Below are 25,155 nucleotides of genomic sequence, written 5' to 3' on the forward strand. Positions count from 1 at the left end.
CCTCCTTTCACGAAGCCCTCAGAACATTTTCACAACACCTGAGCATCTCTCAGCTACGTCCGCCGGTGCGGCCTCGACGGCAGCACCGGCGGCCATTTAAGGGTCCGCGAGCCAACTCACGTCTCACCAGCCGTTTGGTTTTCCCTCCACACAGATAAAAGCTAATTGGTCAAATATTTTGCTTCACACCAAATGTGGAGCTTTGGGCCGAAACTCTTTCTCCACCCAGATCATGTCAGAGACTTAAACAGTTGGTGCTGAAAAAGAAAGTACACCCTCTTTGAGTTTCACTCCGGTGACAACACAGTTAATGGAGTGAATCAAGCAGGCAGAGCCTGGCAGCATCAGATGATGCTGCAGCAACCAGGAAGGCTGACTCAAACTCCCAGAATGCACGGCGTTCTGTAGCCCAGATTTAAAAAAAAAAAGCTATTAATGAAGACAAGACGGACTAACAGACAGACGGACGGTCAGCAGGTTGATGACATCATCACAGCTCCTACCATTAGCGAGTGCCGATTGGCCGACAGCAGTCCCGTCCCGTAGCCGCTGCCCAGCGCGCCCATGGCGCCGTTGTGCGTGTGCGACGCTCCGATGAGGCCGTGCATGTCGCCGTGCGCGCCCGCCATGCCTGTGGACGGCCCCACGGCGTGGCTCCGCAGCACGTGGATGGCGTCGTCCAGGCGCTCCAGCCGGTCCTCGATGCGACTTTGCTGCAGCACAACGAGATGCTGCCATTTTGAAACAACCGATATGGAAGTAATTATGTGCCATCAGAATTTGAATAAAAAATGCATCTGAAATTTGAATGTTGTATATTTGTTCTTACTTTTTCAATTTAAAAATTAATTCAGAATATATTTTTGACCTAAAAAAAATTTCAGTGTCATTATTTGTACATGTATGCAAATTTCATTTGTTAAAAAAAATTCACATTCCTATTTCAGAGATCAAATTTTCAATATATATATTTTTTCAGTGTTAAAAAAATTCAACATATAAAAAAATTCAACTTTTAAAAATTCAAATGCAATATTTTCAGTGTCCTACAAATTCAACTTGCTCAAATTCGCTGTCTCAAATTCAACATCTAAAAATTCGCTGTACAAAAATGGCGAGGTTACTTCAGGTCACAGACATTAGCAATCGTTGTCAGATTTCAACACTGAGCTAATCACATGACCTAAGCGTCATATTGAAGAAATACCAGCATCACCGAGGCTAGCGACACATGGAGGCGAACGCAAACCCAACGGTGAGTCTATGCTTTCATATTTCTGTAGTACATTTTATTTTGCGCATGAACTTTGATACATGACATTAAAGCTTGATTTAAAACACGGGTTTGGGCCGTTGTTAATCTTACGCCATGTAATGCTGGCATATTAGTTCTCGCTACCTGCTAGACCTCCACCCCCTTCTCTTGGCTGTCCTACACCCAATTTTCCCCTGTTTTATTTAAAAAAGGAATATCACTTGCGCCAAGTCTAGAATCTTTAAAGATAACTGATGGGTAGCGACTTTCTGGGTTGTTTGTATGTGTCTTAGGTGAGACTGAGACAGGCAGTCTTAGTAAAAGTCGTAATTTTCCAGGAGATGCTACCGCTAATGTAGAAGCTAACATGGCTGCCTTGTGTGCTTCAAGGAGGGGCTGTGAACTCTTCAGACATTAATTATAACCACAACCCCATTCTGTTCATCTACTGTGTTGTTCATGTGACTTCATTTATGAATAAATTAATACATTTATGGTCATTATAGCGTCATCCAAACGGCTGCTTCTCTTATCTGACAAGTGTTGATATATATTAATTTACATTCTTTTACTTTGCGTTACAAAACGTCGTTCTGTTACCTAGCAACATTACAAACAACCTCCTTTGTTTTTTCATTTGATTTTAACTCATTTTGAAGAAAATATATGCTTGCAAGTACAGCTGTTAAATTATTAAAATCATTTTAATCCCCACTACTTTGTATCTCCAAAATATATCTTTGGTTACAAAGAATGTTTGAGCTATGCTAAAATTTGTGATTAATGTTGTAATTAAAAGCAAATTCTGATTAAGTTAGACACCATTCAATTCCTGAACCCCACAGTGCCTTGATAGAGGTACATTTTAATTGGATAATTTAATGTGTAGCATGTATACTATCATTCATTTAATTTGTAACATAGGAATCTGCAATCAAGTACATTTTGAGTTCTCTTGATCCCTTCTTTGTGTTTTCCAGGGTGTAGATTCCCGAAATTGAATGGGAGGAGAGCGGGCTTCCTCTTCAGGAAGAGTCAAACGTCACAGTACCAAATTCAAATGTGCAACCGACTGACGAACAAATGGACTTAAGAGACGCATAAACCCAAAAGGCACATCACTGTCTTTTGGTTGTGACATTTATATTGCTGCAGTTCTGTTTTGTGAACAGTTCTTCACTCTGTGAAAGTTGTCCAGTTTCAAAATTCAGCATTTATGAAATGTAAAGCTAAGTGCTGATCATATTACCACAAAGGTAAAATTTGTGTTTTGGAAAAGTGAATCATTTATGGTAGACATGTTAAAGAACTAAAATGTTCTACATTTGTGAGTTGATTGTTCTTTTTTCTCAAAAGGAACCTAGTGGGTACAGTTGTGTAGGACCTAAATTTTCTTGCATTATAAGAATGGAAAAGTTAAGTTTGTCTTATGTCATTTATTTTCTAATACTTCAAGCATAGAAGAACATTCAATAAAATATTGCATAAAAACAGTTTCCGTTTCATATTTCCTGTACAAACAGTGCTGACTCAGAAACTCTGAACATAGTTACTCTGACATTTAAGATTTACAGGGATGCTTGACAAACATTTCAGCTACTTAGTCGTCACTTCAAAGAACAACTTAATGTCAAGACTGCGGTGAATGATGAACAGTATTTGGAAAAAAAAAAGCTAATAAAACGACTTTGTAATTTTACTTAAATGCCATATTGAAATGCAATTATTGAACAAATGAAACACCAATGCACTGAGTTCTCAAAGAAGACCAAAGCCAGTCCCAACCGATTTAAGACACACCGTCATGTCAGCATACAGAGCCTGGTAGGTAGAATAATGGCTTGGAAGGCGTAAACGTTCACTGCAGGTGGATGAAGTGGGCTTGTGGTTTGGTCCAGCTGACTGCACTACTTCAGGCTTCAGTTCCTGCCATGGAGCCTCCCAGCCAACCCAAAATCTCATGAGCTGGTGCAGATGGTCTGAAGATGCTAGGAAAAGTATAATTTTTTTTAGATACATGGTGAGTTTCCTGTAGATGGAATCATTCATAAAGCTGACTTTGAGATATGACTTTATGCGAATGTCTTTTCCATCTAAGAAACTAATGAATATGAATGTGATGTCCTTCAAAAATCATGCTGGTATAATACCAGCATAATACATTTGTTATTTATCATTCTCAAAATAACAAACATTGGCCAAATGTTTATACAGACATTTTACCTTCTTTGAGAAACTGATGGAGAAACCCTGTCACCTGCAGTTTCTGCTTCCAAGACATCATCGTTGTCGTCACCGTCATCACTTTGCTTCTTCACCTGTGGCCAACTGATTGACTGCAGGACCATCTGTAATTGTAGAAATAGAAATGGCTCCAAACGATCATGGAGTCTATCAAAATATGATCCAGCAAAAGTTCCTCGAAAAGAAAAAAGAAAAAAATGTCAAAAACATTGTCAGTAAAATAAAAAAACTATTTTGAAATCAGTAGGACGGAAATCAATTAATGTCGGAAGAGTTCACAGCCCCTCCTTGAAGCACACAAGACAGCCATAGTAGCTTCTACATAAGCAGCAGCAACACCTGGAAATTTACAACTTTTACTAAGACTGCCTGTCTCAGTCTCACCTAAGACAACATACAAACAACCCGGAAAGTCGCCACCCATCAGTTATCTTTAAAAATTCTAGACTTGGCGCAAGTGATATTCCTTTTTTAAATAAAACAGGGGAAAATTGGGCGTAGGACAGCCAAGAGAAGGGGGTGGAGGTCTAGGAGGTAGCGAGAACTAATATGCCAGCATTACATGGCGTAAGATTAACAACGGCACAAACCCGTGTTTTAAATAAAGCTAATGTATAATGTATGAAACTTCATGCGCAAAATAAAATGTACTACAGAAATATGAAAGCATAGACTCACCGTTGGGTTTGCGTTCGCCTCCATGGTCGCTGGCCTCGGTGATGCTGGTATTTCTTCAATATGACGCTTAGGTCATGTGATTAGCTCAGTGTTGAAATCTGACAACGATTGCTAATGTCTGTGACCTGAAGTAACCTCGCCATTTTTGTACAGCGAATTTTTAGATGTTGAATTTGAGACAGCGAATTTGAGCAAGTTGAATTTGTAGGACACTGAAAATATTGCATTTGAATTTTTAAAAGTTGAATTTTTTTATATGTTGAATTTTTTTAACACTGAAAAAATATATATATTGAAAATTTGATCTCTGAAATAGGAATGTGAATTTTTTTAACAAATGAAATTTGCATACATGTACAAATAATGACACTGAAATTTTTTTAGGTCAAAAATATATTCTGAATTAATTTTTAAATTGAAAAAGTAAGAACAAATATACAACATTCAAATTTCAGATGCATTTTTTATTCAAATTCTGATGGCACATAATTACTTCCATAACCGACGCTTCCCCTTCTAATGCAGCTGAAAAATTCCTGACTTTTTTTTAAAAGTTTTTCCTCAGACTTTGATCCTCTGAGATCAAAAACCTGAATTTTCAGAGAAAAAGTCAAAAGTTTCCTACCAGCGAATGAAGCGGAGCCTCGTAGTTCGGCGACGACGCGCCCTGTCCTCCGTTCCTCGACCAGACGGCGGAGCCGGCAGCTGCAACAGAGCGCACCGATGACGTCATCAGAGGCGGATCTGATGACGTCATCACATCGTACCAGATGACGTCATCAGGACGGGCCCCCTTCCTGACCCTGAAAACGTTTATCTGCGGCGACCTGAAGCCGAACCCGAACCACGGAGACGCCGGGTCTGATGGGGCGAGAAAAACCCGCCTGCTGTGTGACCGTAGCACCAGCCAGGTTAGCTGCTGAGTACTAGCACAGTGCTAGCTAGGAGGCTAACGACTGCTAGCTTAACTGTTGAGTACTAGCAGAGTGCTAGCTAGGAGGCTAACGGCTGCTAGCTTAACTGTTGAGTACTAGCAGAGTGCTAGCTAGGAGGCTAACGGCTGCTAGCTTAACTGTTGAGTACTAGCAGAGTGCTAGCTAGGAGGCTAACGGCTGCTAGCTTAACTGTTGAGTACTAGCAGAGTGCTAGCTAGGAGGCTAACGCCTGCTAGCTTAACTGTTGAGTACTAGCAGAGTGCTAGCTAGGAGGCTAACGCCTGCTAGCTTAACTGTTGAGTACTAGCACAGTGCTAGCTAGGAGGCTAACGGCTGCTAGCTTAACTGTTGTAGCGCCCGGTTCATCCGTTTTGGATTCTTCTTTTGTCGGCGCTCTGAAGCCGGAGCTGCTGCTGAACTTCCCTCTGATTCCTTCTCATTAGCACCAGTTTCTCCTTCCCGTTGTCTTTTCTCTCCCCTCTCCTTTATTCACATTACACGCTCATTTGCATATGCTAATTAACGCATAATCACCTGGGCACATTCATGTGCAAATACAAATATATGTATTAAACGGCGGCTAAATTATTCCGAGTCCGACGGTGTAAAACAGCCTCGCGGCGTGGATGTCAATTTGCATGTAGTTTGCTCTAATAGGCTTCATTTCTAATTTGTTAAAAGTGGAGTAACTCTGACACAATGATAAACACCAATTATGGTTTCGCAGGCAATATCCTAGTCAGCTATAATGATGATGACGAGGAGGAGGAGGAGGAAGAGGACACAGCGTCGGTACGGGACGATTAAAAACCTCCAGCTGAAACTATTCATGAATAATTTACAGACAAAATGGTGATAAAATATAAATTTCATGTGAAGTTTGATCACTGCACACAGAAAAAACGCATTTTATAAAGTGCAACCAAGCAGTTTTAGGAAGAATTATGAACAAAACATGAAAGAAAATATAACAATATGAGAATTAATGTTAATAATAATTACGTAATAATTAAGCAGTAATAACAGAGGAATTACATGTAATTCCTATTAATAGTCGTAATAAAACCAGGATGAAGTCTTAATGAAAGCAAAAGATAAGATTTTTATCAATATTGAGGAATTATTGATTATTTCCTGTTAAGAAGTTGCTTTTCAGTCAGTTTTGTCGGATCCCGACGTGCCGGCACCAGAACCCGGACCGGAACGTCTCGGTGTTCCTGGTTCTGACCCGTGTTTACCTGTGAGTGACGGCGGCGAGCCGACCGGGGTGGAGGGGTTGGACGAGAAGCTGTTGTTGGTGTGATCTGGAGAGTAGATCTGCACAGAGAACATCAGTTAGCATCAGTTAGCACCTGTTAGCACCAGTTAGCATCAGTTAGCACCTGTTAGCATCAGTTAGCACCAGTTAGCATCAGTTAGCATCAGTTAGCACCTGTTAGCATCAGTTAGCACCTGTTAGCACCAGTTAGCATCAGTTAGCATCAGTTAGCACCAGTTAGCATCAGTTAGCATCAGTTAGCACCTGTTAGCATCAGTTACCATCAGTTAGCACCTGTTAGCATCAGTTAGCACCTGTTAGTATCAGTTAGCATCAGTTAGCACCAGTTAGCATCAGTTAGCATCCTGACAGGCGCTGGGAAACGGAGCAGTACTTACTGAGGCGAGGGCTTTCCCTAAGGCGTCTCCAGTTTGGGAGCTGCTGGCGGCGCTGCTCTGTGCTCGGTTAGCTGTGACACACACACACACACACACACACACACACACACACACACACACACACACACACACACACACACACACACACACACACACACACACACACACACAAGGGGGACAGAAGCAATGCATGATGGTAAATAAGCATGTTGTTGACGACGTTTAATTATTCAGACGCTGAAAACCTGGAGGATAAAAACAGAGAAGATGAGAGAAAATGATGGATGGATGACCTTTAAATCTTTTTTCTCTTTTCAAACATTTCCACTGTATTTGACCTTTGACCTTTCCTGACCCCGTCCCCTCCAGCTGCGCCGCTGTAAAAACCAAACACACCTTCGCTCTGCGTCTCCCATGCAACCTCCAGCCTGGGCGAGGTCAGAGGTCAGCCAGGCAGGAAGTGACCTCACAGGAGCAGCTGATGGACATGCCCACTCCCGAGTCCAGATGCAAACTTTACGCTCGTGCACAAACACACACACCGTTTCCACGATAACCGGCGCAGTGGGCAGCGCTCTGAGCCGCTGGAGGGTCAGACAGGAAGTAGCATGTGTTCCCAGGTCAGAGCTTCCTGTCTGACCCAGAAACCGACCGCAGGATTACGGCAGTGCGATGCGCAGTGAGACGCAGGGACGGGACTTTGGTCACGTTCAAAACGTTCACATCTGAAAATTCTTAAAAACCAGCAAATCAAAACGCTCGGCTTCGACTTCAGCGCTTAAAGACAAAATGAAAGCCTGCGGCTAATTTTTCAAAATAAAAGCATGGTGCATATCTTTGCCTCTGAAACCAGCGGCTGTGTCTCGTGCCGTTTCTCACCCATGGTGCCGTCTGTGCCGTTGGCGGGGGCGGTGCAGGAGGCGGTGCTGTAGTGGCTGGCTCCGCCCCCTCCGCCCCCTCCGCCGCCGCCGCCCCTGTGGAAGCTGGACATGGAGGAAGGCTGGAGCTGATGTCTGCGGACGAGGAGTGCGACGGGTAGCTCTGCGGAGAGACGGGAAGCGTTAGCGGCGCCTCCAGGCCTCCTGACGGCGCCGCGGCAGCAGCCGGGCTCACCAGTCGGTCGTGAGGGTGGATCCCGCAGTAGGAGGAGCTCTGGGCGGCGCCGTGCGCCGAGGTCCCGCCCCCCAGCATGCTGCTATGGTAGCCCTGCTGGCTCATGCTGCTGCCGCCGCCGCCGCTGCTGCTCCAGGGGTCGCCGCTGTGGTGACCATCTGACCGACAAACAGGAAACTTTACTCAGAACCACGGCAGCTCAGGGTTGTCTAAACTAGAAAATAATGGTGCATTTTCATGATTTAAACACACACGTGGCGGCCATGTTGGATTTATATATAATATAAATTTATAAGTATTTACAAGCAAAGAAGCGTTAGCTAACATCAGTCAAACAACGTGTTTAATAACATTTGTTAAAGTTAGCACCTTTTCGTTTACCATCACCACTAAAACTGAAATTAATTTGACAGTAAAAGCATTCCATACAATCATACCAAAAACAGGGCTGCACCTACTACTTCTTTTAATTCCAGATTAATCAGTTATTTTAATAAAAAAATGCATATTCTGCAGATTTTAACCCTTTTTTATAAATTTTAGAAATAGTTTAAAAGATGAAAGTGAAGAAATAATTTAATTAATTAGTTAAGAAAATAAGGTTTTCTTGCCTAAACTGCATCTTTCAGTTATTTGCAGCATCTGCATCTAAAGACCAACATGTGAAACGCTGATCTGAATTAACTGATTAATATCTGGGTAACTAATGGCAGATTTATTTTACTAAATCTGAACCAGTTTAAAATGAAACAACTTTAAGATTTAAAATAATAAAAATAAAAGTTTGTTTAATCCTAAATGTAAAATATTTATATTTTTGTACAGTTTTGGCTTCATTTTTGCTCTTTCTCCCTTTTTGGAGTCTGTAAACTCCAGTTAGTGATTAATCGATTACTAAATTATTTGACGATTATTTCAAGAATCAAATAATCACGATTAATCACAACAATTAATCACGATTAATCGTGATTAATCGTGATTAATCGTTCCTGCCCCAATTAGAAAACGCTTCTCTGTGTGTTCAGGGAATCATTTCTCTAAGATGCTTCAAGGGAACAACTATTTTGAGAATTAACATTCTTAAAGTTGTGAAACTAATCAAACATATTTTGATAATTTTATTTGGTCAAAGTTACAGCTTTCAGTGGAGTTAGATCTTTTCCAGGGTGTGAATGTTGGTCTGGCCTCACCTGGCATGAAGAAGGAGCTGGGGAACCCGGCGCTGGGCGGCTTGGACGACGGGTAACCAGGCGAGTCCCGGTTGTAGTCGGCTGTGCTGGCAGACGGAGCGTAAACCTGCGGAAACACCAGACGGCAGGAAAGATGGCGGGAAATCAGCATCAGGAGTTTTGCTTCACACAAACATCGTTTCCAACTCGTGGAGCAGAAACAGGTTTTAAAAACCTTCAATGTTTTACATCACAGAATTAAAGGCAGGAAACTGGACAAAGATGTAGAGCAGTCCTTTGTTTGTCTCTTTTTGTTATAAAAGATCTGGACAGATTTACTCCCAGTGAATCTGGACACATCTGTTGTCCTCAGAAAATAAGCAAAACCACATCTGGTTGGAAAACAGGACAGATTTATGGATGATTTCATCTCTGTGTTGATTCTAGCTTGGTGAGGGAAAACCTCTGCTGGATACCAGGTAACCGTTAGCTACAGGTGGATAACAGAAAGTGGAACAGAAACGACTTTGAACTCCTGATGAATCACCGTCTGAATGTAAATGTCAGTCACAAAAAGTGACAGTAAAGTTCTGGAAAGCAACAAGCTGTGAGAAACAGCTTCAGGTTTGTAGCTTCTGGGAGGTAACGTGGCTCTTAACCGAAACTAAAACAGCGATTTTAAAGTTTTAGACAGAAACAAAAACCAACCAATGACTAATTTACCACAAGCAAAGAGCAGCACCAAATTCAAAATCGTTTTAAACTCCATGAAACCAGAAGCAGAAACACAGAGAAGATGAACTGGAAGAGTTTCAGGGGGTCATGGGGGTCATGGTTCCTGCTGGGGTCATGGTTTCTACAGGGGGTCATGGTTTCTACAGGGGGTCATGGTTCCTACAGGGGGTCATGGTTTCTACAGGGGGTCATGGTTTCTGTAGGGGTTCATGGGGGTCATGGTTCCTACAGGGGGTCATGGTTCCTACAGGGGGTCATGGTTCCTACAGGGGTCATGGTTCCTGCTGGGGGTCATGGTTCCTGCTGGGGTCATGGTTTCTACAGGGGGTCATGGTTCCTACAGGGGTCATGGTTTCTACAGGGGGTCATGGTTTCTGTAGGGGTTCATGGGGTCATGGTTCCTACAGGGGGTCATGGTTTCTACAGGGGGTCATGGTTTCTACAGGGGGTCATGGTTCCTACAGGGGGTCATGGTTCCTGCTGGGGTCATGGTTCCTGCTGGGGTCATGGTTTCTGTAGGGGGTCATGGTTCCTACAGGGGGTCATGGTTCCTACAGGGGGTCATGGTTCCTGCAGGGGGTCATGGTCCCTGCTGGGGGTCATGGTTCCTACAGGGGGTCATGGTTCCTACAGGGGGTCATGGTTCCTACAGGGGTCATGGTTTCTGTAGGGGTTCATGGGGTCATGGTTCCTACAGGGGTCATGGTTCCTACAGGGGGTCATGGTTCCTACAGGGGTCATGGTTTCTGCAGGGGGTCATGGTTCCTACAGGGGTCATGGTTCCTACAGGGGGTCATGGTTCCTACAGGGGTCATGGTTTCTACAGGGGTCATGGTTTCTGTAGGGTTCATGGGGGTCATGGTTCCTACAGGGGTCATGGTTCTACAGGGGTCATGGTTCTACAGGGGGTCATGGTTCCTACAGGGGGTCATGGTTCCTGCTGGGGTCATGGTTCCTGCTGGGGGTCATGGTTTCTGTAGGGGGTCATGGTTTCTACAGGGGTCATGGTTCCTACAGGGGGTCATGGTTCCTGCTGGGGGTCATGGTTCCTGCTGGGGTCATGGTTCCTACAGGGGGTCATGGTTCCTACAGGGGGTCATGGTTTCTACAGGGGGTCATGGTTTCTGTAGGGGTTCATGGGGGTCATGGTTCCTACAGGGGGTCATGGTTCCTACAGGGGGTCATGGTTCCTACAGGGGGTCATGGTTTCTGCAGGGGTCATGGTTCCTACAGGGGTCATGTTCCTACAGGGGTCATGGTTCCTACAGGGGTCATGTCCTACGGGGTCATGGTTCTGCAGGGGTCATGTTCCTACAGGGGTCATGGTTCCTACAGGGGGTCATGGTTCCTGCTGGGGGTCATGGTTCCTGCTGGGGGTCATGGTTCCTACAGGGGTCATGGTTCCTACAGGGGGTCATGGTTTCTACAGGGGGTCATGGTTTCTGTAGGGGTTCATGGGGTCATGGTTCCTACAGGGGTTCATGGTTCCTACAGGGGTCATGGTTCCTACAGGGGTCATGGTTCCTACAGGGGGTCATGTTCCTACAGGGGGTCATGGTTTCTGCAGGGGTCATGGTTCCTACAGGGGGTCATGGTTCCTACAGGGGTCATGGTTCCTGCTGGGGGTCATGTTTCCTGCTGGGGGTCATGGTTCCTACAGGGAGTCATGGTTCCTACAGGGGGTCATGGTTTCTACAGGGGGTCATGGTTTCTGTAGGGGTTCATGGTTTCTGTAGGGGTCATGGTTCCTACAGGGGGCAAGGGTCCTACAGGGGGGCATGGTTCCTGCTGGGGTCATGTTCCTGCTGGGGGTCATGGTTCCTACAGGGAGTCATGGTTCCTACAGGGGGTCATGGTTCCTACAGGGGGTCATGGTTCCTACAGGGGGTCATGGTTCCTACAGGGAGTCATGGTTTCTACAGGGGGTCATGGTTTCTGCAGGGGTCATGGTTCCTACAGGGAGTCATGGTTCTACAGGGGGTCATGGTTCTGTAGGGGGTCATGGTTCCTACAGGGGGTCATGGTTCCTGCAGGGGGTCATGGTTCCTACAGGGGGTCATGGTTCCTACAGGGGGTCATGGTTCCTACAGGGGGTCATGGTTCCTGCAGGGGGTCATGGTTCCTACAGGGGGTCATGGTTCCTACAGGGGGTCATGGTTCCTACAGGGGGTCATGTTCCTACAGGGGGTCATTGTTTCTGTAGGGGTCATGGTTCCTACAGGGGGTCATGGTTCCTACAGGGGGTCATGGTTCCTGCTGGGGTCATGGTTCCTGCTGGGGTCATGGTTCCTACAGGGGGTCATGGTTCCTACAGGGGGTCATGGTTCCTACAGGGGTCATGGTTCTACAGGGGGTCATGGTTTCTGTAGGGGTCATGGGGGTCATGGTTCCTACAGGGGTCATGGTTCCTACAGGGGTCATGGTTCCTACAGGGGGTCATGGTTCCTACAGGGGGTAGTGGTTTCTGTAGGGGTCATGGTTTTTAGAGGGGGTCATGGTTTTTGTGGGGGTCATGGTTCCTACAGGGGGTCATGGTTCCTACAGGGGGTCAGCGCCGCTCGGCGCTCTGAGCGCCTGGATAGCGTCCAGCCTGACGCTCCATGACGTAAACCGAGGAACAGCTGCGGAGCAACGCTCCTCCTTCCTGATGACACATAGAAAACTCTCGGCAGATCCACCTTCAGCCTCCACAGACTCGCGTACGAACGGCAGACAGATGTGTCCACGCGGAGACGGAGATGAAACCAGAAACTCTCCCCACCGTCAGCCAGGGGATCATTAAAACCAGAAAAAGCCTTTTGGGTCCTTCTGGCCAAACCCAAACCTCATGGACCTTTCCTTTGATCTAAACACAGAACGAACGCATCCTGTCATCCTCCCTGCTGCCAACCTTACATTGAACCGCAAACGTGGATGATTCAACAGGTCTGGACATCCTGCAGGGTTTCCAGTCCCACAGGACAGGAGGAAGAAATAAACTCAGTTCCGTTTTAGAATAATCAACATTTTATTCCCGTGACGAGTCATTTTGAAGGTTTTGTGCAATAACTGGTTCATGTTTAGAAAGTAAAAGCTCCTCGGTCACAGATTTTTACTCCAACGATTAAACCAATCGGAGCTGAAGCTCTAAATAAAATCATCTGTGTTGGTCACCGATCGGCCAGGAAACTGGAATCGGTGCATCTTCACTGATTTTTGCTTCGTTTCTGATGGTTTTGATTAAAAAATGAATCAAATCCAGATGCTCATGTTTCACAGCCTGACCACGGGTTGGTTCTGAAGTGGTTCTGGTTGGACAGGCGGTCCAACATCTTGTGAAAACAGCCCACAGCATGATGCTGCCACCACCTTCCTAATTGAGTATATTTGTGTTTCCATCCATTCTGACCCAACATTTTGACATAAATCTGAGTTACGGATCCAGGTCGTGTCTCTGACCAACTGAAGGCTTTGACTGGACCTCCGTTGGGCCGAGTCTCACTCTTACAGATGTTCGCTGCGGCGCTGCTGCAGCCGCCGCCGCGAGTCGCAGCTTCCTTCCTGAAACGCACCTTGCAGCAAAATCCTCCGATTCCACTCAGCGTCTGCAGATTTCATCAGGGATGGACTCTGACTTCCTCTGAGAACCCGACTCTGATCATAAAACCACATTCACCGACCCAAACCCGCCCCACACACACACACACACACACACACGCACACACACACACACACACACACACACACACACACCACACACACACACACACACACACACACCCACACACACACACACATGATCCCACTGAAAACATTTAGAGCGGCTCTCATGCGTTGCAGACATATTTCCCACTGAATGTGTTGTCAGACGGGTGTGGAAAGGCTGTGATTTGTGTGTGTGTGTGTGCTGCAGACAGACACGAACAGGTGCAGAGTGTGTCAGAGTCGGAGGAATGCAGGGAGACACAATAACAACCTGACTTCCTGTCCTCTCAGACGCAGCATTCCCACAGTCAGCAGCAGCCAATCAGAGAGCAGAGAAAGTTTCGTCTATTTTACTTTATTTATGTCACAAATGAGGAAAAACGTGACAATAAACTGATTCTAGCCTTAAAAAAAGTTTAGAGCTGAATTTTAATGTGAACCTGTAAGAAAAAAAATGAAGATTTAAGCCTTTAAAACGCATCAAGAAACAATTAAAGGCAATATTTATAACAGGGGTGCTCAAAGTGAGGCGCAGGGGCCATTAGCGGCCCTTGGAATAATTTTTTATGGCCCTTCACGGCAGCTTAAGACCGGCACAGATTTGATTCTCCACTATTTTTTATCTTCCAACATAAAAAAAGTATTTTTTTTAAGGTTTCTGCAGTTTTTACCAACTCAGATTTAAGACCTTTTAAGACCATGAGTGGAATTAAGACCACAGAAATATGAAATGAACCTTTTGCTCTCCATAAGGTCACATATACGGACGCTAAGCTAACTTAGCGACATTTAGACAAAACAAAAAATGTAACAAAATCAGAATCAGATGTTTTTAAAGATCAGCAATCAGCCGATTTAGAGGAAAGAATTTTAATTATTGCTGAAATTATACAAAAAATAATAATTTTCTAAAGAATATTCAATTAAAAAAAGATAGAAAACTATTAAAACATCTTCAACTGATGATTCATCAGATAACAAACTGGCTCATTATGCAGATTCTCTATTCAACCAGTTGAGCCTTTTCTTTAATATAATATTAGAAATACATTAAAAGACGCAAATAATTCAATTAATTTTAAAAAAATAAAAAAGTTACTGCCCAAAATGAGATAAAATCATTCTCTGAGTGAATTTGAACCTCTGAATATGTTGCATATTTTTAGAAAAATGCCTTTTTAGAGCCACTTAATGATTAATCAATTACTAAATTAGTTGACTAATTATCGATTAATCACGATTAAACCGATTAATCGTTTCGGCTGTAGATATCGGCCCCTCGTTTCTCATATGTTCGCCTTCATAAAATGAAGAAATTCCGCTCAGAGAGCCGAGATCCAGGCCAGATTAGGCTTCGGTTTCTGGACCAGAACCGGTTCTGCCCGACAGGAGAGACGCGTGACGGATCTGGGAATCTTCAGAGGAGACGAAGCACCGCGGTCTTCATCAAAGCCCGGCTCTGTCTGCGTCGCCCCGGGCCGAAGGAATCCAGCCGCATTCCAGCTCAAACCGGTTCCTGCTGCAGCTGGAAACACGCTGCAGAGTATCGCCACGGAAACATCGGCCCCCCGTTAGCTCGCCGCGTTAGTGAGGGAAGTACCGATGAGCGCTTCAGACCGGGCCGTCGAGGGAATAATGTAAAACGAACAGCAGCCATGTTTGGTTTTTAGCTAAATGGTCTTTTTGTGAATCACAAACATTTTTTACTGCAGTTTCCCAAAGTTTTTCTACCAGCAAAAGGAAAAACGCACAAGCATTTTCAGCCAGCTGACCGGCAGTGCAGCTCAATAAAATAGATCAGATTTATTTCTATTATTATTGTTGTTATTTCTCTGTTTCAGTCTGAAACTTAAAATCAAACCGTTCAAGGTCGTCTAGGGACCCTGCAGGTCGTTCATTTCACTGATTCAGCAAAGGATTCTGGGAAAAAAGGAGCAGCTCCAAACTTTTAGCTAAACTAGAATATTAGCTTTAAATTGGTTAAAAATTAAAAAAGAAGCAGCAAATGATGATAAAAAAAATCTGGATCAGAACCGATACCCGAGGTTCAGAATCGGCCGATACGATACGATACGGAAAAACATCTGACTGAAAACATTTATATTTCTAAACTCAGACATAAAAATTAATTTGATAACTTTTAATCAGCACAGCTCATTTAAATTCACCAGCAGCTCCACAGACTCGGTCAAACGTATAAAAGACGTTTAATTTGTTCTGCAGTCGGGAAAATAACAGCCAATTTAAAATAAATAAACTGAATTAAACACCAACTTGGTCAGACACGTAAAATAAACGGCAGTAAAAGCTTAAATGCTTCAGAAAATTCAATTATGAGTTTATTATGAGTAATAAAGCTCAGAGCACGAAGCGTAGAAATAGACTGAATAGATCCACAGATACTAACAATGGAGATTTCTCCTCCTCCTCCTCCTCCTCCTTATCATCATCAATCACCAAAAACTCTTGATTTATTCAGATAAAGTTTAAAATTTGGCTGCAAACGTCACTCAGGCATCACCCTGGACACCCCAGGGGTCCTGATCAACCGAACAGGCCGGAAGCAGAAAAAACTCAGTTTCTACCTGGACTGAAACGCAGAAACTACTAAAAAACATAAAATACCACAAACTGTCCAGTAGGGGGCGAAGGTGTCAAACCTTTTGACTTATCAATAACTGACGATTGAAGTCAGCAACGTTGTCCAAACCGTGGCCCGGGGGCCGTTTGGGCCATCAGTATAAATACTTTTACTCGACTATCAGAGTTAATGTCAGATTAACAGAAATCCTTTCAGATTAAGAGCTTCTGAAATGGAAAATGTTTGGTGTAACAAAGTATTTCTTCTTCTGTTGTTAATTTCACTGAAGGCAACAAACATCCAGGAATTTTTCGCTAAATAAACTTTTAAACATTAATAAGAAGTTTTGGTTTTTGTTGTTGAGACATTTAATATTTTATTTGATTTTATTTTAATACTTAGAAAACTACCAATTTATTTTGCTAAATATTTAATAAATTTAATGTTGGCTTAAATCATAAAAGTGATAAAAGTTATTTAACATTTTTAATTGGGAAAAATCCACAGAAACGTGTCGACAAAAGAGAAATACGGAGAGAAATTAAGGAACAAAAGATGAAGGACGGTAAAAGTATGGAAAGCTTTTCCTGCTCCTGGAAAAATTACCTCCGATTTGAAATGCATAAATAAATACGGCACTATGTAGAAAAGACGGTCAGGAGGTCAAGCGCTTCGCGTTTTCATGAACAGGAATCGTTTTGTACGGAGCCTGAATCCTGCCAAAACACAGCGACGTCTTGGACGTAGCTCGCTGTGGTGACTCTGAACCTCTGAGCTTTTTCCCGTCTCCGTCCATCCAGAGACCGACGTGGGAAAACGAATCAAACGGGAAGCAGACGATCCAAACCTCTCGGGTCTGGAGCGCAGGACGGGTTCTGCTTTTTAGATGGATTTTTATAGCGGAGAGCTGAGCCACGGCCTCCGAATCCTCTGAAGGTTAATTATGTTCCTGATTCAAAACACATGGAGGTGTGTGTGTGTGTGTGTGTGTGTGTGTGTGTGTGTGTGTGTGTGTGTGTGTGTGTGTGTGTGTGTGTGTGTGTGTGTGTGTGTGTGTGTGTAAAAGCGGAAGGAAATCCCACCCACCACCTCCAAGCAGAGGCCTTTATTCTACCAACCTGCATTTGCACTAATGTGAACCAGATGTGAGCCGTTTTGAGCCTGGTGCCTAATTGAGTCCATACGACGAAATACGGAGGCAGAAAAAAACCAAAACCATAGAAAAATGATCTTTGAAATTGCAGATAATTTGATTGGATTTATTAAAAGCTAAACCTCAAGACTTCAGGTTGTTTTGTTAAACTTTGATTTTGTAAACATAACACAGCTTTACATTATGACTCCATAAGTGTCACTTTTGATAACCTGAATGAAGAACTTAACAATTTCCTCAAAAATCTGACATACAGAACAAAATGCGGTTTAAAGAACAAATAAAAACAGATAAATTACCTTAAATGCCTGATGTATCATTTATGATACGATAAAAAAACCAAATTCTGCTTATATTTGGTTAATAAAACAATGAAAATGTACAAAAAACATCAAATTCTTATTCCTTATATCAGGCTAAACGGTTAAAAACAGATAATTTAAAGCGTGCTTTAGCACTTCATCGCTAAACCACGACACCACGTAGCCTTGGCTAATGCTAACGTGCTAGCTTCATCATAATCTCCACTGTTTAGTTTTGCCCCCACATGTTTCTAGTCTTAGTTATTGGGGGAAACTAGAGGAAATGAAAGTGTGAGCTAAGTGAGCTAACTGTTTTCAAAGCTAGCAACAGCGCTAATGCTGCTAGCGAATCGACTTTAAGACGATTTAAGGCATGGACAAAAGTTTTAAAAAGACAAAATGTTCCAGTGTGTTTGATTTCTTATGGGATTCCTGAGAAAACCGACCTTTCGGTGTTTTCTCCACCTGCGTAGCAGCATCCACCATCTGCTGCTGCACACTGCTGCTCAGCAATTTCATTTTTGGTTGGATTTGGTGTAAAAGTTGGATTTTGGTCCTTTTTGGCCAAGAAAATCCGATTTGAGTCACGTTTGTGGTTGGTAAAAAAGTCAAATTTGTTTATTTGGGTTGCGTTAGCCTGCTGTGTTAGCGTAGCCTTAGACTCTCATGAAAGGCCGGCTTGCAGATTAAAAACAACTTAATTTTCTGGATCAGTTTAAAGCCTCCATGCGTTTTAGAAAACCTGACCTAGTTTTTTACAGGAGCAAACTGAAGACACGAGAAAAAACCAGAAAAACTGAGAAAAACTGAGAAAAACTCTGGATCAAGCTGGAGAGACGACGAGGTGGAAAGTGTGGAAAATTCAACTTTAAAGATTTACAAAAAATAACAAGCAGAGAGAGAAACAGAGAGAGAGAAAGAGAGAGAGAAACAGAGAGAGAAACAGAGAGAGAGAGGGAGTGAGAGAGAGAGAGAGAAACAGAGAGAGAGAAACAGAGAGAGGGAGAGAAACAGAGAGAGAGGAAGAGAAAGAGGGGAGAGAAAGGGAGAGAGAGAGAGAAACATCAAATAACCAGACAGAAACGCGGCACAAAGAGAGCAAATACTCACATCTGCAAAAATACTTGGGTGTAATTGAAAACATGCAGCGCCTTCCTTCACACACTCAGAGTTTCATGGACCGACGCATTCCTCAGCTCACTTTGCGACACACACACACACACACACACACACACGCACGCACACACACACACACACACACACACACACACACACACACACACACACACACACACACACACACACACACACACACACACACAGCTCCCTGTGGAGCTGCGGCTTCCTGAGGCTTGATTAGAGCCCCCTACGTGAAGACAAGTGGACCCAGCATGTGTGTGTGTTCGAGCGCGTTGCACCTGTGACTGAGGGGGGTGGGGGTGGGGGAGGGGTGGGGGTGGGGGTCGAGTCACTCAGACAGAAAACACCGGGGGTCCGGACAGACAAACACACAACGTGTGCGACACGAGTCGCTGGGAGACGCTGGACTCTGGTGAAGCTCCGACTCCAACAGGACCGGATGAAGAAGCAGCCTGGTGGTTTTCACTTCAAAACCACGACGGAAAAACGCTCGGAGAACCAGAGAGTCCGGTTCGGTGTGAATCAGTTCAATAGAACCAAACTCTAGTCCTACAAACAGTCTGGGTTCAGCTGAAGTGGGCTGAATGTGAATGCCAAGCGGACCAGAGACCGCTCCAAAAGCAGGGCATTCTGGGTAAACATCCAAACAAATGCTAGCGTTAGCCTAGCGCTAGCGGGAGAAATGACTCAAGAATCTGACTCCATTTTTATTTACGTCTCATCAAGAAGGAAGATGCAGGCAGTGAATTTTCTGGTTTTGTGTTAAAGGCAATAAAATGTTTATTTTACTATTTGAAAATGGAGCTGAATTGTTTGTCTCTTTTTATGAAACGATAACAGCAGTCAGCATGTTTTGAGTTTGTTGGCAGTAGTTATGGTTACAAATCAGCAGCTGCTGGGAGGAAGGATCTGTGTTGACGCTGATTTGTGCACCAAGGATGCAGCTTTCCTTATAAATGTAACAACCTGCATCAACAACCTGGCCACACGTCACAGACGTGTCGGTATCATGTCATGGTGGACGGAGCCGAGCGATGGTTAATTAACGCCTCCACTGAGTTTTAGTCAACCAAAGTTTTACATCATCGTTTCGCAGTTGGCAGAAATTAAATCATGACATGAAACCAAATATTGCATGTTGTTTTTTTCAGGATGTAGAAAATGAAAGACGACGTATATAATATCAATAAATATCGATTATCTCAGCCAAACTGCAAAATGTCATTTTTGTTGCACTGCTAGCGATTAGCACTGAATAAACGAAGAAAATTCATAACCTGCTTATTTTTCTCAGTTGTTAAGTATTTTTATGATCCCATCGTTTCTCACAGTTGGACATAAAACGTCCCGTTATGGACACAAGCAACCAGAATCTGTTCGAGCCCAAATAACAGAATAAAAACAAGCTAAATGCTATGCTAACTATGTTCAAAAACACAACCAAAGACTGGATTAAGGACTAAACCAACCAGAAAAAAGGAAAGTCCAGAAGCAAAGAGACATGAAAGCAGCAGCAGCAGCAGCAGAGCGTCCGGTTGTGTGCCATGTTTACACTGCGGCCTGGAAATGGATTCAAGATGGCCGCCAGATCAAAGCCTCAGACAGCCAGTGATGTCACAGCTCTTTAATTGACCACTAATTGCTCTGAATTAGCTGGTGGATTGCGTAGCGCTGAGAGCTGCTCCACGGCTTCCAGCCTCTAAACTTTTAATTCTGCATGTAAACTGAGACTTAAACTACCGTTTCTCTCAGGAGCAAAATCCAGTTCAGCCAGAGCACACCACCTGGTGGTGGCAGCATCATGCAGGGTCCATCTAAACCCAGCAGGAAGGAGATGTTATGATAAGTGGACTGAACTCGTCAGGTCCTTTCCAGTCGATTTAATTATTCGCTGCGTTGCTCAACACGACTACTCCACCGTTCTGTGAACGTCGGACCGGCCCACCGGGAAATGTCCCGATTAGACCAGAGCAGATGGCCTAGTTAAAGCCCAGCTGAGGATGGATTAGCAACAGAAGTTAGCCAATTGGTGATAAATCGGTGATAGATACAAACAAGCTAGCTAGCAGCAGAAATTAGTTTACCGTGAAGACAAACTAGCGATGAACCCAAAACAGACACAAAAATGCTAGCTGTGTTTGTGCGCAGAATGCTCCTAGCATTGCATGTCTTAGCATTAGAAGTTAGCGACGAGCATCATCCGGCCAGTTGGCGCATGGTAGAAACAAGAAAGCTAGATTTTTGTACAAAATGCATGTCGCATTGTTTGGGTTTTCAACAGAAGAGAGATTTAAAATATATTCAAAGTAATTTCGGAGAAAGCTAGCTAGCTAGCATTTTGCACCGAATGCTGCTAGCATCGTATGGTTTGGCGAAGACAAACGTTTCCGGCCAACTGGAAATAAATTTGTGGTTAGCTCATGATAGCTAAACCTGGACCTGAACCAGCTAGCAAAGACGCATTAGCAGCTAGTTAGCGGTAGCCTGAATCAGAAAGTGACTCAAACATCCAAGCTGGACCTGAACCAGCTAGCAAAGACGCATTAGCAGCTAGTTAGCGGTAGCCTGAATCAGAAAGTGACTCAAACATTGCTAGCTGGACCTCAAACAGCTAGCAAAGACGCATTAGCAGCTAGTTAGCGGTAGCCTGAATCAGAAAGTGACTCAAACATCCAAGCTGGACCTGAACCAGCTAGCAAAGACGCATTAGCAGCTAGTTAGCGATAGCCTGAATCAGAAAGTGACTCAAACATTGCTAGCTGGAACTCAAACAGCTAGCAAAGACGCATTAGCAGCTAGTTAGCGGTAGCCTGAATCAGAAAGTGACTCAAACAGAAAAGTTTCATATTAAAAACTTAATATTAATTAGTCCTGTCATGACTAAATAGATATTTATTAAATTTAAAACCTTGTAGCCTGGAGAAAAGTCAGATCAGCTCGATTAGCTGAAACCAGAGAAAGTTTAAATTCGATGCGTCTGCAGTTTGTCCTCCATTTCTGTAAAATCAACAAACTTTTACTCCGTGTTTCTGATCACAGCAGCAGAAGTGACTCGGCACACACACTCAGATTAGCAGTGTGTGTGTGTGTGTGTGTGTGTGTGTGAGCACACCGGAACACAAAAACACTTCTCCACAGGTGACGGATCTTTAAGACTCTCCCCCACCATCGTTTTTTGTAGCCGCCCATTTTTCTTTCCTCCGCCAGTATTTTTTTTTTTCCTGGCGAAGCCGACATGCAAACGCTTTCTTTCCTTCTTCTTCTGCTCTTTCTCCCCCCCCGTCTCTCTTTCAGCGGCTTCCTTTGATTTAATTACTGCCACATGCTGCCGACTGCCAGCCGTCGTTAGCGAGAGGGCGGCCTCGACCGACCAACGCAGGGAGAGAGAGAGAGAAACACTTCACATGGTTTAAAGGATGAAACAGGGAGGGAGGAGGGAAGGAGGGAGGAAGGAAGGAAGGAAGGAAGGAGGGAAGGAAGGAAGGAGGGGGAAGGAAGGAGGGATGGAGGGATGGAAGGAGGGGTGGAAGGAAGGAGGGATGGAAGGAGAGATGGAAGGAAGGAAGGATGGGAGGAAGGAAGGAAGGAAGGAAGGAAGGGAGGGAGGGAGGGAGGGAGGGAGGGAGGGAGGGAGGGAGGGAGGGAGGAAGGAAGGAAGGAAGGAAGGAAGGAAGGAAGGAAGGAAGGAAGGAAGGAAGGAAGGAAGGAAGGAAGGAAGGAAGGAAGGAAGGAAGGAAGGAAGGAAGGAAGGAAGGAAGGAAGGAAGGAAGGAAGGCTCAAATGGAGGAGTGATGGATGACAAAGCCTCCTCCTCTTCCTCCTCTTCCTCTCCACTGGTTGTTGGTCTGCAGCCATTTGGCCGCCTGACAGCTCATTAAGTTGTTTTATAAATAATCAATGATGAAGTAATTAACGAGTCCACACACACACACACACACACACACACACACACACACACCTGCCGTCTGACAGGCAGCCCAGTTTAAACTGGTTTCCAGCTGCTGTGTTTCGTCCCTCCATCGTTTCCACAGCTGAATAAAAATCTGATTTCATTTCCGGTGTAAAACAAACAAACAAACCCAGAGATTTTACCCACAATTCCACGCTGCTGTCGTTCCTAATCCCTAATTTTCTGATTCTCATTTTAAATAAAAACACCTCAAACCTCCGACATCTGGTGGCTTCGCGACCAAATAAAACACACATCTTCACTTTTAAACCCGGCAAAACCCAAAAGAACCTCAGCACAAACGGTTCGTCCTGCCCGACAGCCAATCAAATCGCCCGTCACATGGCGCTCGGCCAATCAGGCGCCAGCTCTGTCGGGGCCCGAGAGCAGCAGCGGGCTGAACCTCCTCCTCTAAGATGGCCGCCGGAGATTCAGCTCAGAAAGTTTGGGAGCGCTACAACCGTGCGCGTGTCGCCGCCGGGACTCCGTTGCCAAGGCAACGCACCAGCTGGCACCAAAACGAACCCCGTGCCAAAAAAAAAAAAAAAAAAAAAGCTAAGATGGCCGCCGCTGCATGTTGATTATTGAAGCTCGGAGCAGAGCCAGGAGGCGGCGAACATCGATCCCAACGCTAAGATGGCCGCCGGAGGACGACCTGTGACCTTCTGCGTCAGGTCAGAGGTCAACCCGAACCCCGGAAAACCAGAAAATGGAGTAAATTAGACCCACTAGTTCATCAGGTGAATGAATCGCTTAAAGTTTTCGCACCACGAGCGTCAGGTCCCTCCATTTTAATCTGATAAACCAACACAAACCGCATGATAGAAGCATTTCAACATTTTTCATCAAAAAAACACATCTGAAAAGTGTGGTGTGCTTCTGTTTTCAGCACCCGGAGCCGGCGCTGGTTTTGAGCGACTAGAAAATGACGTTTTAGTCTTAATAAAACGGATCAAACTCCACCAGACCGGATGAAGATCATCTGTGAACAAAACGACGCAATATGAAAATATCGCAATATTACTGGTAAATATCGCGATATCGGCTGTGAAATCTGCCATTTTCTTTTTTTCTCTCTCTCTTCCTCATCTGTGTTTCCATCACTCTGTGACCTTTAACCCCTTAGGCCATGTAATCAGTGTCCAGTGTGAGCATATGCCACACTGAGATTCTGTCCAATTAGCTAAATGTTACATTAGCATGAAACATGCTAACTTTCAAAGCTAGGAATAGATTAGCAACAGATGCTGGGATGTGGATATTGATGATATATTTGCAATATATATCTGTGGCCATCAGTTTTCAAATCTTACTTACACACAGCCTCCCATTTGGATTTGGTCTGGACTTTGACTAGGCCATATTGATAGTATCTCAGGCTGTACATTTGGCCTAGTTTTCCTGCTGGAAGGTGAACAGTCTCACGTTTTCTTCCAGGATTCTCCTGGATTTAGATCTTTGGATCAAACCAGACCAGCTTCCCCCACAGCATGATGCTGCCACCACCATGTGTCATGGTGAAGGCAGTCGGTTAAAAAGGAGGCTGAAAGATGCGCTGAAGTGTGCGGCTGTGACCAAACCATTTAAAATGGAGTGAATACTTCTGCAGTTTAAATCAAACCAATAAAACTGGAAACAAAATGAAAAATAAGAGATATTGTGAAAGTATTGGTGAAAATGAAAAATAAACTTTAGGTCACATTGGATAACCGAATAAGTCAAGGAAGTTATTATTCGTCACATTAATTACTTTAACAAGACGTTTATTTATTTCTATGCTTTTCAATAATTTTGGCAGGACCAGTCCTCCGTACGTTTCCTGTGCAGGAGCTTTAACCTTCACATTTCCTGCAGAGTCGGCCTTTCAGCCGCCACCGAATCAGGAGTCGATACTTTGTGAAGCAGAATCAAAACTCAAGAGCCTGAAAAACATTTCAAATCATTTTTCCTCTGGATATTTTTTCATTTCGCTCATTTTTACGACTTTCCAGTAAAATCAGCAGCACAGCCACATAAAACCTCACTTAATCCTTCGTCTCCGTCATCCTGGGCTCGTGAGGAGCTTAACCTCTGACCCCGCTCCTGCTGCGCAGCCATTACGCCGGCGTTACATCACCGGATGTTTTCAGACCCTGAAAGGTTTTTATGGAGTCAGATCCCTGGAACCGCAGCTGAATTTCATTTCGGATTAACGGGTTTCCTTCGCTTTTAAACGCCTTTCAGAGAGAACTCTTGCTTTATTTGCCTAAAAATAGACACAAAGAGACTTCCAGATGTGCTTTTGTCATCCGTCCTCGAAGTTTTAACTCGGTCCAGCTCTCCTCCTCCTCCTCCTCTCCTGTCTGATCCCGGTTCAAACCCAACAAGCAGGGAAATTTACGCAGCAGCGAATTTTTGGGGCGAGAGCATCAGCAGTGGGGTGAGCGGAGGATTAAATCACCTTAAACCCGACATCTGATTCTGATCGCAGCCGGTTCCCCTGGTCCACTGAGATGTTAATGAAGATTAAAGGTCTGAGTCACGGCCCGGCGGTTCTGTTTCCCGCCGGACTCGTCCTGGTC

The 25,155-nt window shown here is 44.3% G+C and overlaps 1 pseudogene across 1 annotated transcript in view; it reads right to left on the reverse strand.

Moving 5' to 3' along the window:
* The window catches only part of LOC145554074 (transcription factor 4-like), a 99,233-nt pseudogene that overhangs the window by 16,569 nt on the left and 57,509 nt on the right, over positions 1 to 25,155 (reverse strand). The window contains exons 4-10 of the transcript XR_014090106.1: positions 9,072 to 9,177; positions 7,882 to 8,039; positions 7,648 to 7,809; positions 6,769 to 6,839; positions 6,351 to 6,429; positions 4,803 to 4,882; positions 504 to 713 (exon numbers count right to left, since the gene is read on the reverse strand). The product of XR_014090106.1 is annotated as a transcription factor 4-like (transcript). The remainder of the gene's footprint in view (positions 1 to 503; positions 714 to 4,802; positions 4,883 to 6,350; positions 6,430 to 6,768; positions 6,840 to 7,647; positions 7,810 to 7,881; positions 8,040 to 9,071; positions 9,178 to 25,155) is intronic.

The sequence above is a fragment of the Poecilia reticulata genome, chromosome 12 (assembly GCF_904066995.2).
Source record: "Poecilia reticulata chromosome 12, P_reticulata-male-v2, whole genome shotgun sequence".
Classification (NCBI taxonomy): domain Eukaryota; kingdom Metazoa; phylum Chordata; class Actinopteri; order Cyprinodontiformes; family Poeciliidae; genus Poecilia; species Poecilia reticulata.